Source organism: Alexandromys fortis, unplaced genomic scaffold (assembly GCF_014885135.2).
Source record: "Alexandromys fortis isolate MF-2015 unplaced genomic scaffold, M_Fortis_MF-2015_v1.1 scaffold_5, whole genome shotgun sequence".
NCBI lineage: Eukaryota > Metazoa > Chordata > Mammalia > Rodentia > Cricetidae > Alexandromys > Alexandromys fortis.
The window spans coordinates 23848784-23861803 of NW_026067924.1; positions in this window are offsets into that span (position 1 = coordinate 23848784).

Below are 13020 nucleotides of genomic sequence, written 5' to 3' on the forward strand. Positions count from 1 at the left end.
ACAAATAGGTTTTTCCTTAGGTTATTGGTAAATAAAGTCAGCTTCTTACCCAAATAAATAAAGCAGCCAAATCTACGATGAGACTTGCCCATCACGTCTGGTTCACTAGGAATTTAATTACACCCTACATCCCTGCTCAGATTTAACACATTTATGTCCACTTATTGACAGATACATTTCAAGTGACAGCTAACGGTCAAATGCAGACATTTAAATGCTTTTCAGATGTGTTTTACTTGTATGAGTGTTTTGCTTGCACGTGTGCCTGTGCACACGCATGCACGGTACCTGCAGAGGTCAGAAGAGCGTGTTAGAGACCCTAGACCTGGAATTACAGCCTTCATGTGAGCGCTGGGAACATGACTTCTGTAAGAGCAGCTTTTACCTGCGGAGCTCATCTCTCCAGCCCCTAAATGCAGATGTTTTTACCTGCGGAGCCCATCTCTCTCCAGCCCCTAAATGCAGATGTTTTCAAAAACAGTTTCTCAGAAAAATCAGATTTTTTTTTTCATCACGGGCCTGACCTAGGTTCCCAGCAGAATTGACTAGGGAATTTCATGGATGTGATTGGTTACTTAGTTTTCTCATTAAGCTGTCCATTCTCACAGAGACTCCTAGCTCAGGCTACTCTCAAACTCACTGCGTAGCACAGGATGACCCACACTTCTAATTTGCCTGCCTCTGGTTTTCAAGTGCTGGACCACAACATCTGGTTTTTGCTCTCAGTTCTTAGAGCAGAAGCAACCACAGGGAAATGAGAGGGCTCTGGTAATCACTTTACAGGAACTCAGCAGGTGAAGCTCAGAGGTAGCGGGATGCTAGAGCATTAGGAGATGCCAGCCCTAGCATCCAGGTGTATCCCAGAACTCCCAGGGGGAGGAAACGGGTAGTTCCCAGGCTGACATATGTCTAGCCAGATGTTTCCAGAAAGCCCCTTCCCTCCCATCTCCACCAAGCAGACTTGTCACTTTGGCCCAATCTGTGATCATCCCAGAGGCATTGGTGCAGGGGAAACCCCCACTCTGTTCCCTTTCATCAGCCTGATACCCTGTACCCATCCTCTGAATCTGCCTTTCCCACACCCAGAGAACAGAAGGGAGAGGGAGAGGAGGAACTCCGGATGGACGAAGGCCCAGGCAGAAGGGCATGCGCTAGCTCCTGACTCTCTGCCCTTGTCCTCAGCTCATCCCTGACCTGCCTAGAGCTTCAGGCCAGTCTCTATGGCTTGGAACACAGCCGCTGAAATGATGGCTTCTAACTCCCTCCCATGGGCCCAGTGGCAAAAGCAATTAAAACTTGAACATCTTCCTAATGGTACTGATTTTTAAACCAAGAACTGAGGTGAAAATCCCGCCCATAAAAATCCCCACCATTTGATTCATGGTGATTAGGGTTTCAGAAAACTCAGATTCTCCTCATACTTGATATGTAGCCCAGGCTGGCCTTCAACTTCTGATCCTCCTGAGTGTTGGGGTTGTGGGGATGTGCCACCATGCCCAGCCAAACTTGAGTCCCACACACCACAAACTTCAGAGCAAACACTTTTCATGGCTGGCCTGGGGCAGCCGATCTGCATGACCACCGCTTCCACAGGAAGTGTTTTCAGCACTTCAGCCTCCAAACTGAACTGGTCACGCGGCATCACAGCTGTGGTTGCAAGTCTCCACCGAACTTGTCTTTCTAGAGTTGGATCAAAACTGTCAGGCAGGGCTGGAGAGGATGGCTCAGCAATTAGGAGCGCTTGCTGCTCTTCCAGAGGACCCGGGTTCAATTCCCAGCACACACATGGAGTGGCTCACAGCTGCCTGTAACAGCAGCTCCTGGGGGATCTGACTCCCTTTTCTAGTCTCCAGGGGCACTCAGGCACTCAAGGCATGCACTCACACACAAACACACATGGCATGCGCACACACACACACACACACACACACACACACACACACACACACAGAAGTAAATCTCTAAAAGACAATGTCAAGCTAGGGCTGGGAATGTAGTTCAACTGGTAGAGTGCTTACCTAGCATGCCCAAAGTCCTGGGTTCGATCTTCAGCACCATGGTGTGGTGGCGCACGCCTCTAACTCCAGCACCTGGAAGTGGAAGCAGAGGATCAGAAGTTCGAAGTCAGGGAATATTCTCAGCTGAAGCACAAATCAAGTTGAAGTACCAGGTCCTGGTACTTCACAAAAGGGAGAGCCAGGAGGAAGGAGGTCATTTTATCACCAACTGATTATAAATCACTTTTGAAAGCTTAGTCATCACTTTTTAAATATTTACTTTGACTATTTTCAGTTACGTGTCTGTGTGTGAGTATGTGCACTTGATATAGGTGTTTGTGGAGACTGGAGGTGTCAGATCCCCTGGAGCTGGAGTTGCCAGACATGGGTGTTGGGAGCTGAACTGAGGGGCTCTCCAAGAGTAGCATGAGCTCGTACTGATGAGTCCTTCTCCACCCGTCACCGTTAACCCGGAAGAGTTTTCTATCCTGGGCGTCTGTGTTAAGATGAGCACAGTACAAGATGCACACTGTTTTCCCATTACAGTGTCGAAATCCCCTTAGCTATGTTTCCAAAAATATTTTTCCTTAGGCCAAATGTCTCTCTGCAGTGGTCTGTGAGGAGGCTTTATATGGTGTCCATTTCATTTGGTTGCAATAATGAAGAGTCAAATGAAAGGGAAGGACTCAGAGCCGCGCTGGACAGTCGTACACACAGGGACAGATTACACACATCTGGGGACCCATCCCGAAGGAGGCAGACAAAAACATGGCTCACAATATTAGCATGGCGGCGAGGTTTTAACTAGCTAGGGCTTGCAGATGTGCTAGGATGTCCCAACTGTGCTTCTAAAAGACCCTGTACAACCACCCACTTCTGTAGCACTGAAAAATAAAACTCAGTAATACAGGAAATGTGGGCAAAGACCTTGTGGTTCTTTCTGAACAGTAATTTTAATACAGTGCTGCCCCCTGCTGGTTGATACACTCTAAATTGGTTTCCAGTTAGAGTCTAGCTTGGTCAGGCAGAGAAAGGGTGTTGTTGTTCTGTGACCTGGCACACACAGACACTCTCGAGTGACATGGCTGACATGGAGGCTCCTGACTCCAGGACGTGCCCAGCACAGTGTCTACAGAAGAGGTCTGAGGCCCGGTAACCACCTAGCAGCACTTAGGTGGACCTGTCTCCACAGGGACAGTTGTGTCCGTCGGGTCTCCTCTTCTCCTGGTTTGGCGCCCACGAATGCCATGATGCAGTGGTCTTCCCCCTCACCTGTCTTCAACCATCTACATCACAAAAAAGATGTGCTTCTAAAGACGGGATTAATAACAAAGGCGGAACAGATTGTTCTCTTCCGTCCTCTCCTTTTTAGTCTCATTTGGTTCTTTCTTCCTTGCCTTTATTATTATTATTATTAAATCAATCCTGTTGTCCCTTCTTTAAGAATTTCCTCTCACTTGAGGCTATGATGTTGCTGTATGTGTTGCTTGTTCAGAGACTTTAATGCATGTACATCTCAAATCCCCTTCCTCCACTGGCCAACAGTATTGCTCCTGTGAGCTGGCAGCAAAACCTGCTTCTTCTTCTCATGTGTACACACAGAAGCAATGCTGTGGGCCTAGCAATGCCAGCCACTCTCTCCTCTGGGTGCCACAAAGCCAAAGACTGATGTTATCTCTTGTAACTGAAAGACACACACCTTTGGAGGGCACATACCTACATATGCCCAGGCAACGACTGAGAAACATTCGCTGTCTCATTGCTGCCTGGGACACCGATCCCACCCTGGGACTCCTGGGTACTCGGTATGCACAAGGAAGGGTGAACTTGCCTCTATTGTATTTAGAAAGAATCAAAGCCAAGATGCTGGGGCTACTGGAGCCTCAGCACTAGAGGATGGAGCACCCTTGGGTACCCAAGACCTAGACTTGAAGGACCCTGAAAGCAAGGCCTGGGAGGGAGTGTCTCTGGGAATTATGTCTTCCAGGGGATCCCCGGGTGATCAGATGTACTGAATGGACCGATGCAGCTGGAGGGGATATGATGAGCTCACCCAGCTCTCTTGGGGGCATAAGAGGAAGCACCTCAATGTTTTCTGAGTGCCCTGTGCTCTTTCATTTTGCGTGACAGTCCAGTGACCAGTGTCTTCTGCAGCACCCCCTCGGGAGTTTATACAAGACATTTCATCCCGAGAAGGTCGGTCACGCTTCTGACATCCCTACATCCCTGGATGCCATCTGTATACCTTGGTACTATCTTTTTGGCTCTGTCTATGTTTTCATCTTCTGTATGATTCTGTTTTTCTTATGAATAAGGAAAGATTTTTATTACTGTAATAATGGGTGCTACAAAATTAAAGACTGATGTCAACTGCTGTTCCATGGATGTCTCATTTTTAATGTGTGCGTGTTTCTGGGAAGGCTGTGTTTTGCACGTATGTGCATGCATGTAGAGGCTGGAGGACAGCCTTGGGTGTTAGCCTGATGAACACATACCGTTCACCTTTGAGACAGGGTCTCTCATTGGCCTGGGGCTCACGAATTAGGCCAGGCTAGCTGGCCAGGGAACCCAAGAGATCTTCCTGTCTCTGCCTCCAACAAATGCATTCTTCAATGTCCAGCATTTTTATATAGGTTATGGGAACCAAACTCACAAAAAGCCCTTTACTGACTGAGTCAGCCCTTAAGACCTACTTTGCATAGATTCCAGTGTAGTCATTATCTCATGTCTTGTAGCCCCCTCATTCATTATTTGAACACCCAGTGGTTTTCTGAAATGCGTCCCAAATGCTGGAAATGCTGATAAACAATATGGTCCTGCAACCCAGGAGCTGTCAACAGGTAGACTTGCTGCAGGTGAGGACTGATGGAACTGGGGATGTGGGCAAAGGTGGTCCAGGGGCACTGAGCAAGAGAAAGGATGAGCAGTTAGCCTTCCGGGAGGGGCTCCAGTGTACTGTGTCTATGTGAAGGACTGTTTCACCATTACTGCCTGCCTCTTCTGACCTCATCTGTCCTCTATTATCTATGGGCTTGACATCTCTGATTGGAGCCTTATCAACACCTCAGACTCAACCTGTTCCATGATTCACCTCTTAGCTTTGTGTCCCACCAGAGCTGTCCATGTCAATCATCCACCAGCAGCTCTGAACATCCTTAAGCTCTCATCCTCTCCTTGGTCTATTTCTCTTTGGGTAGTTTTTAAAAAAACTAGACAGGGTCTCACTATGTAGTCTTGTTTGGTCTCTAAAGTAATCCACCAACCTCTGCCATCTGGGTCAATGATCGTGTGTGTGTGTGCATGTGTGTGTGTGTTTGTATACATGCACATATAAGATTGCAGTTATACATGGTATGCATGTATGTGGAGGTCAATCTCCAGTTCTCCAGCAATCGGTCCTCTGGTGCCATTCACCTTGACTTGTTTTGTTTTGTTTTATGGTTTTGTAACTGGATGTTTCTCTCTGGCCTGCCAGTTCCCTAATAACCACTCAGAGGCTTAATATTAATTACAAAGGTTTGGCTGATGGCTCAGGCTTATTACTAGCTAGCTCTTACATTTAAGTTAACCCATTTCTATTAATATGTATATCATGACATGGCCTGTGCCTTATGCAGGCAATGCTTGGGCATCTTATTCCTCCAGTGGCTGCTCTCTGTCTTCGCCTTCTTTTTTTTTTTAATTTTTAAAGGTTTATTTATTTATTACGTATACAGTGTTCTCCCTGCATGCCAGAAGAGGGCACCACATCTCTTTTTATGGATGGTTGTGAGCCAACATATGGTTGCTGGGAATTGAACTCAGGACCTCTGGAAGAGCAACCAGTGCTCTTAACCTCTGAGCCATCTCTCCAGTTCCTCGACTTCACCTTCTTTCTCCCTGCATTTAGTTTGACTTTCTTGTCTAGCTATATTCTGACGCTTTATTCATCAATCCATAAAAGCAACAGCTATCTGCAGCGTACGGAAGGATTCCCCACATCATCGTTTCTCTAACAGCTCTGGGTGTCCTGGAACTCACTCTGTAGACCAGGCTGGCCTCGCCTCTGCCTCCCAAGTCTGGGATTAAAGGCTTGTGCCACCACTGCCTGGCACATCTTGTTTTTTTGAGACAGGATGTCTCCCTGGCCTGGATCTTAGGTATTAGACTGAGCTGGCTGTGTTGCAAGCTACATACCCACACATCCACACAACCCCACCACACACACACATATCCCTGTGTCTGCCTGGCAATCGCTAGGATTACCACATCTCACCATGTGGTTTATCTAGCTATTCCATAATGGGAGTTGCCCACCTCTATTTAGACCAGTGCCTCTCAGTCTTCCCAGTGCTGTGACCCTTTAATACAGTTCTCCATGTTGTGGTGACGCCAGCCATAAAATCATTTCACTGCTGCTTCATAACTGTAATTTTGCTACTGTTATGAATCATAATGTAAATATCTGATATAGGAACCCAAAGAAGTCGCGACCCACAGGCTGAGAACCGCTTAGACTCCTTCCCGGCTCTGCAGCTCATCTTTCATGTGTGTGCTAGAGCGACCCAGAATCAAACACAAACAAGTCGTTACCTGCTTGAATTCCTCATTCTCTCATCCCATCCAAACAAAATTATCTCTGTCAGTTTAAATGAGGAGGACGCCTTGAGAATCCATCCAGGAACCTAAGATATGTCTGTTTTGAAACTATCACAGCTTGAAAACCACTAGCAATTTTCACGGTTGCCTAATTGCAGTTAAAAAAAAAAAAACAATAACTCAATATAAAATGCAATTTCAAAACAAAGAAAAAAGTTGTTTTTTTTTTTTTTTTAAAGAAAATAATGCAGTCTAAGTAAAACATGCCCTTGGTACCTCACAGCAGAAGTCTGTTCAGGTCCATGATGGATTCACTTTTAGTGTTATCCATGGAATCAGGCCATTCTCTTACACACCACTTGACAGAAACATATGATGGACAATGTTTTGCCTCTTTCTGGCAAAGCTTCCTTAATTGGGAATAACAAGGCAACCAAGGAGATGATAAATTAATACTTAAATATTAGATTGGGAAGATTTCAGAGGGGATGGGGCCAGATTCCTTCAAACTTCTTTTAAGCAACTGTCAATACTAGAGAACCTGCTCCTTGTTGATCTCTGGGGAGCTAGTCCAGGGAGGTCCCTGCCCAGGGCGGCCCCACCAGGCCTATGATATCTCAGGCCTCGTAATCTATCCCCAGCAGTACCAAGTCACAGTTTGTTTACCGAGCTAGGTCCTTCTCATTGCAATGAGTAAAGAGACACTTTGCAAAATGCATTCCAATATGTTAATTCAGGACAGCAAGATGGCTCAGTGGGTGCAGGTACTTTACAATCAGGCCTGATAGACTAAGTTCAAATCCCCAGGACCCACATGGTGGGAAGAGAGAACCAATTCAGACCTGCACATATATGCTGTGGCATACACGTGTAAAATCAATAAATAAAAGTTATCAAAAATACTAACTCTACACAAATGTTTTTAAATGTCGGCCACCTCTCAAAGGGAATCTTAAAAGCTGTACCTCCAAGCATCTTAAGTGGTGCGTGCATGCACGCAGGTGCACAGGGTAAAGATAAAACCCTCAAGGACTCCCCTCTCCCAGCAACCCACTTCCTCTAGAAAGGCCTGCCTCCCCAAAGCTCCACAATCTCCCCCAAACAGTGCCACCAGGAGACCAAGAGTCTGTAGGGGATATGACATATTCAAACCATAGCAAACATAATTTTCACACTGGTTCTAATGAAACAAATGTACCTCCACTTCAAGCTGAGTGCCCCCTCCTCTGGTCTGGAGGCACATATATTTGAGGCCTGAGCAAGGAGAGGGTGGTGGGAAGCTAGGCTGGCCGGCCAGTGAGCATCAGGGCCATCTGCTGCCCATCTCCCAGGTGCTGGGATTACAGGTGCATACCGCTGTGCCTGGCTTCTGTGTGGGTGCTGCAGGTCTCGTGCTTGTGTGACAAGCACGTTGCTGGACCAGCCATCTCCCCAGTCTGTGGATGAGGCCAGCTAGTTCTAGATGCTGGGGCCCTGTGCAGTAATCCCCTCTCTCAAACTTTTGGGGTTTATCCTGGAAGAAGTTACTAGAGATGAGTCCGGATCCCCCACGGGATGCTACCGTGTACACGTGATCTAGAATCATCTAGTCATTATGAAGAACTGCTGAGGTTACCGCCTTCACCAACTGCCTGCCGTGCTAAAGGTCAACTTGGGCTTAAACTTTAACTCCAAATCCTACTCCAATAAATGGCCCTGTTTTCAGAAAAAAACACAGCCTTTTCCACCTTTGGTCAGGGCCTCTACTCCCAGAAGGTCCACAGTCAGTGCAGGGAATACCCACAGCAGGAGCAGCTCTAGGGGCTAGCTTGTGGCAGGCAGAGTGCAGCTCTAGGGGCTAGCCTACAATAGGCAGACATGTGGATGTGGCTTCTGAGTCTAAGCCGTGTGATGTCTGCTCACACCTCTGCCCCGTGTGTTAAAGTTGACTTGGGTTTTCAATAAAAGATAAGGAGGACTCGAGGCTGGAGAGATGGCTCAGTGGTTGGGAGCACTTGCTGCACTCATGAGTCGGGCAGAGACTGGGGAATCACTGAGGTTTGCTGAATTCCAGCCCAGCTGAGAAAACACAAGCCCTGGGTTCCAGGGAAGACCCAGCCTCAAAGGAACAGGCAGAAGGCACCTTAGGAAGACACTGTCGTGGTGATAAAAAACATGGACCCACGTCAACCTGGGGGAAGACAGGGTTGATCTGACTTGTGGTTTAGAATCTATGAGGGACCCAAGGCAGGGACTGCAGCAGAAGGCACAGAGGAGCACTGCTTACTGACTTGCTACCCAGGGCTTCTCAGCCTGCTTTCTTACACAACCCAAGACCACCAGCCTAGGAAAAGCATCATCCACAGGGGGCTGGACCCTCCCTCATCAATCGGTAGTCAAGAGAATGCCCCACAGGCAAGTCAAGGGTAGGTGTAATGGAGGCAAATCCTCAGCTGACTCTACTTATGTCGTTAGCAATGGAACAACAACAAAAAAGCCAACACCCAATGACTCCTTCTGGCCTCTGAATAAGCACATGTGCATACATATGTGTATGAGTGGGGGGGAGGGAGGAAGAGAAGGAGGGAGGGATGAAGGAAATTATACTAAATAGGGCAGTGAGATGGCTCACCAGGTGCAAGTTCTTGCTGAGTAAGCCTGACAATCTGAGCTTGATCAATGGAACCAAGTAAAGGTGGGAGGAGAGAAATGACTCCACAAAAACTTTCCTCTGACCTCTCTACATGTGCACCACAGCAGGTGTACACTCATGCGCGTGCGTGCACCCACACATACACACACACAACAAAGATAAACATAAAAAATACTGTTATGTTTGAAGAGTCACCTTGAGTTCTGATCTGCTTCAGAACTACCACTGAATTTATTATCAGTGCCTCACTCATCACTATAACGAGCTGCATAAACACAAGCTAGAAGTAGATTGGCTGAGCCAGAAGGTCCAAGGCTGGGTTGCTGAGGGAATCCTTGTACTGAATCTCGGTGACTTGGCAGGAACAAAAGAACGTATGTGTAACAACAGCCTGACTCTGAGCGGCTTTACGCTCCGAAACAGTCCATTGTTCGTACTATTCTATCTCTAGTGGGCACATATCTTGGATCTCCCTTTATATACATGTATAAATACTACTGTCTAGAGAATAGAAATCTTTATATTCTTTTATAGTATCTTATTGTCCAGTCTTTAGATTTATACAATTTCAGATACGTTTTCCCATATCAAATACTTCTCTAGTGCTAGCATGTTACAGTCCTGAAGATATCCAGGGGGAAATATTTTAAGAAATAGGACCGTATGTCCTCCTTCAAGACGTGGTGCTTCGATTCACACTTCTCATAAGACCTCTCGCATCACTAAGATTCTATGGTTTTATGAGGTAACCAGTTCTAGAAGCTTGCTTCTCTCAGCTGCAACACTAAGGCGTGGGACATGAAAGCTGTAGAACAGAAGAGGTAAGCTTTGTAAATCTGAGCAAGAGGCCTGGCTGGAGGGAGAAGAGGTTCAGCTCTCCTGGGTGCTGCTGCCCGAGCGTGGGAGACACCAGGTCAAAGCGAAAGGATTCTGGGTCAGGAAGACAGGTGTCAGTAAAGCGCTTGTCACACCTGAGAGCCTGCATTTGGTCTTAATATCCACATAAAAGCCAGGTGTGGTGGTGTGGGCCTGTAACCCCAGCACTGGCAGAGACACGAGGATCTCTGGGGCTTGCAGGTCAGCCAGTCTAGCCAAATCCAAAAGCTCCAAGTCCCACTGAGACACCCTGTCTCAAAAAGCAGGGTGGCTGACTCTGGAGGAACAGCACCCAGGGTTAACCCCTGGACTCTCCTGGCATCTGGTCGTCAGTCACGTGATGGTAAACGTTTCACATCTGACTTTCTAGAGAGAAAAGTTCCAAGAGGGAGTTCTTGTTTTCTTAGCAGAGCCTTGTCCTTGTCCAGGAGTCAGCACGAGTGGAAAGCACAAACTGGCTCTCACACTGATATGAGCAGACTTTCATCTTCATTAAGTGTTTCCGGACTTCTGGCTACAACTCACTAGTCGCGAGTGGGGTCTTGTCAATAGTGGATTAGTAACGGCATTTTTAACCTTTTGGGGTTTTGTTTTTTGTTTATTTTTTGTGATAGGGTTTCTCTGTGTATCCCTGGATGTCCTGGAACTCGCTCTGTAGACCACGGGGGCCTCAGACTCAGAGATCTGCCTGCCTCTGCCTCATGAGTGTTAGGATTAAAGGTGTGTGCCACGACTGCCTGGCTGCATTTGTAATTTTAGAAAGATTTTATTTTATATGTCTGCCTACATATGTTTGTGCAGCACGTGTGTACATGAATAGAATTTTTTTAAATGGACAGATCAATCCCAGAGTGAGTTTTGTGAAAACCCCTTTCTTCATTGAACCACAAGAAGTCACAGTGGAAACAGTTCTCATGGTGGCTTCTGGTTGCAAAGCCTAAAAGCCCCCACTGTTCTATTGTCTCTTAAAATAAAGTTAAAAAAAAAAACCAAAGCAGAAGGCACACATAATCTTAGTACTTGGGAAAATGAAGCAGGGGGATTGAAGAGTTCAAAGCTAGCTAGGACCACAGCATCTCAAAAATGAAAATCTTTTTTTTTTTTTTTTTTTTTTAAAAATAAGATTTGTAGGTGTGTGTAGGTGTGTGTGTGTGTATTATCCTCTGGACCTAGAGCTGCAAGTGATTGTGAACTGCAGTTGGATTCAGGTCTTCTGCAAGCACCATGTACATTCTAAACTTCTGAGGCATCTGTCTCTCCAGCCCCAATGAAAACCCACTTATTACTCTTCCATTCCCTTGCTATAGTGCTGTTTCTCAGTCCTTCCCAGAAAACGGTTTTTTTTTTTTTAAGTTTAAGGCTACTATTTCTACCATTTCTTAACCTCTCATTTCTTTCCTACATCAAAGTCAGTTCCTAGTGACCTCTGCTGCTTTGCCCATCGATCCTGTTTGTTATTTGAGCCCTCAGAGAATTCAGCACACTGGCTGCTCTCTCTTTTGGTACCTGTAGCCATGCCCAGCAGGTCTCCAAAGCAGCTCTCGGTTTCTCTCTCTCTGGATTTTTCTCCTTAGGGTTCTGGCCAAAGCTGTTTTCTCCTATCTGCTCTCCTAGGGGACCTCATTCCCATGACCTCATCTCACCTCCTGCCAGTCTCAGCACGCTGATGATTTTTTCAGGGCCCCAGGACTTTGCACAAGCTCTTTCTACAATTTGGAATGCATCCAGCACTGAGATAAATTTATCTTAACTCATTTTAGCCTTGCAAAGAAGTGGAAGAGTTGGGCAAAACTGGGTACTCGAGCCGGGCGGTGGTGGCGCACGCCTTTAATCCCAGCACTCAGGAGGCAGAGGCAGGCGGATCTCTGGGAGTTCGAGGCCAGCCTGGTCTACAGAGCTAGTTCCGGGACGGGCACCAAAGCTACAGAGAAACCCTGTCTCGAAAAACAAACAAACAAACAAACAAACAAACAAAAAAACCCTGGGTACTCAATTGCTCTTCACTTAACCAATAATGACCAATAATTGGTAGTCAATCCAATTGTTAGGGACCTATTTCTTTAGAGGGTTTACACAAGGTATTGGGAAAGTGAACAGCAAATTCCTTTTCCCAACTCAAAACTCAGAGAAAGTAGGTTAGGAGTCCACCACATCTAACAATACTACAATGCTAAGGCATCAGGGGTTCAATCCAGCTACTCAAGTAGAATCCTGAGGAGTGAATCCAATTTAGAAAACGGACAAGAGGAAAAAAGTTAACAATGACTCAGAACATAAGGTTGCCTCTAAGAGGCTTGTAATGAATTCAAATTAAAATAAAACACAAGGAGAGGAGGAACGGCCATGTCAAACACGTCTTTCAAACACAAACACGGCAACAGTCAGCATAACTTTGAGCCCGTTAGCACATCAAAACCTTGCAGCCGCTCAAAATACCCCCAAGCAGGCCAAACTATCAGCAGTGTGGTTCCCTCACTGTGCAGCTGAGCCTTCATTGACCATGTCCTCTACTCAGAATCCAGCACCACACTCTAAACTGTTCTCTAAGGAAACGTCTCACTTAGCAAACCCCAGCACAGAATAACTAGCGAGTTACAGAGTTGGCACGTCCAGGCTACTGCTCCCAGATGGAGATTTCCTGCTGGGGCCCACACTGAATAGATATCCTCCACACCTAAGGCGAGTTACCGGTAAAAAGGAGCGGCTGCTAAATCCAACAGGCTCACAGCAGCGCTCGGCTCAGACCCAAGGCTACAAAGGAGCTAAATCTGGTGGACCCTGGCCCCAACCACACCCGCCCACAATTACTCTTTAAATGCATTTTTTATGACCTTGAGATACAGTGTCTGTCCCAGAGTGAGCCAGAACACTAAGTTCTCCACCACGGTCTCCAGGAATGACCTTGAATTTAAGATCCTCCAGCTGCCTCCACTCCTC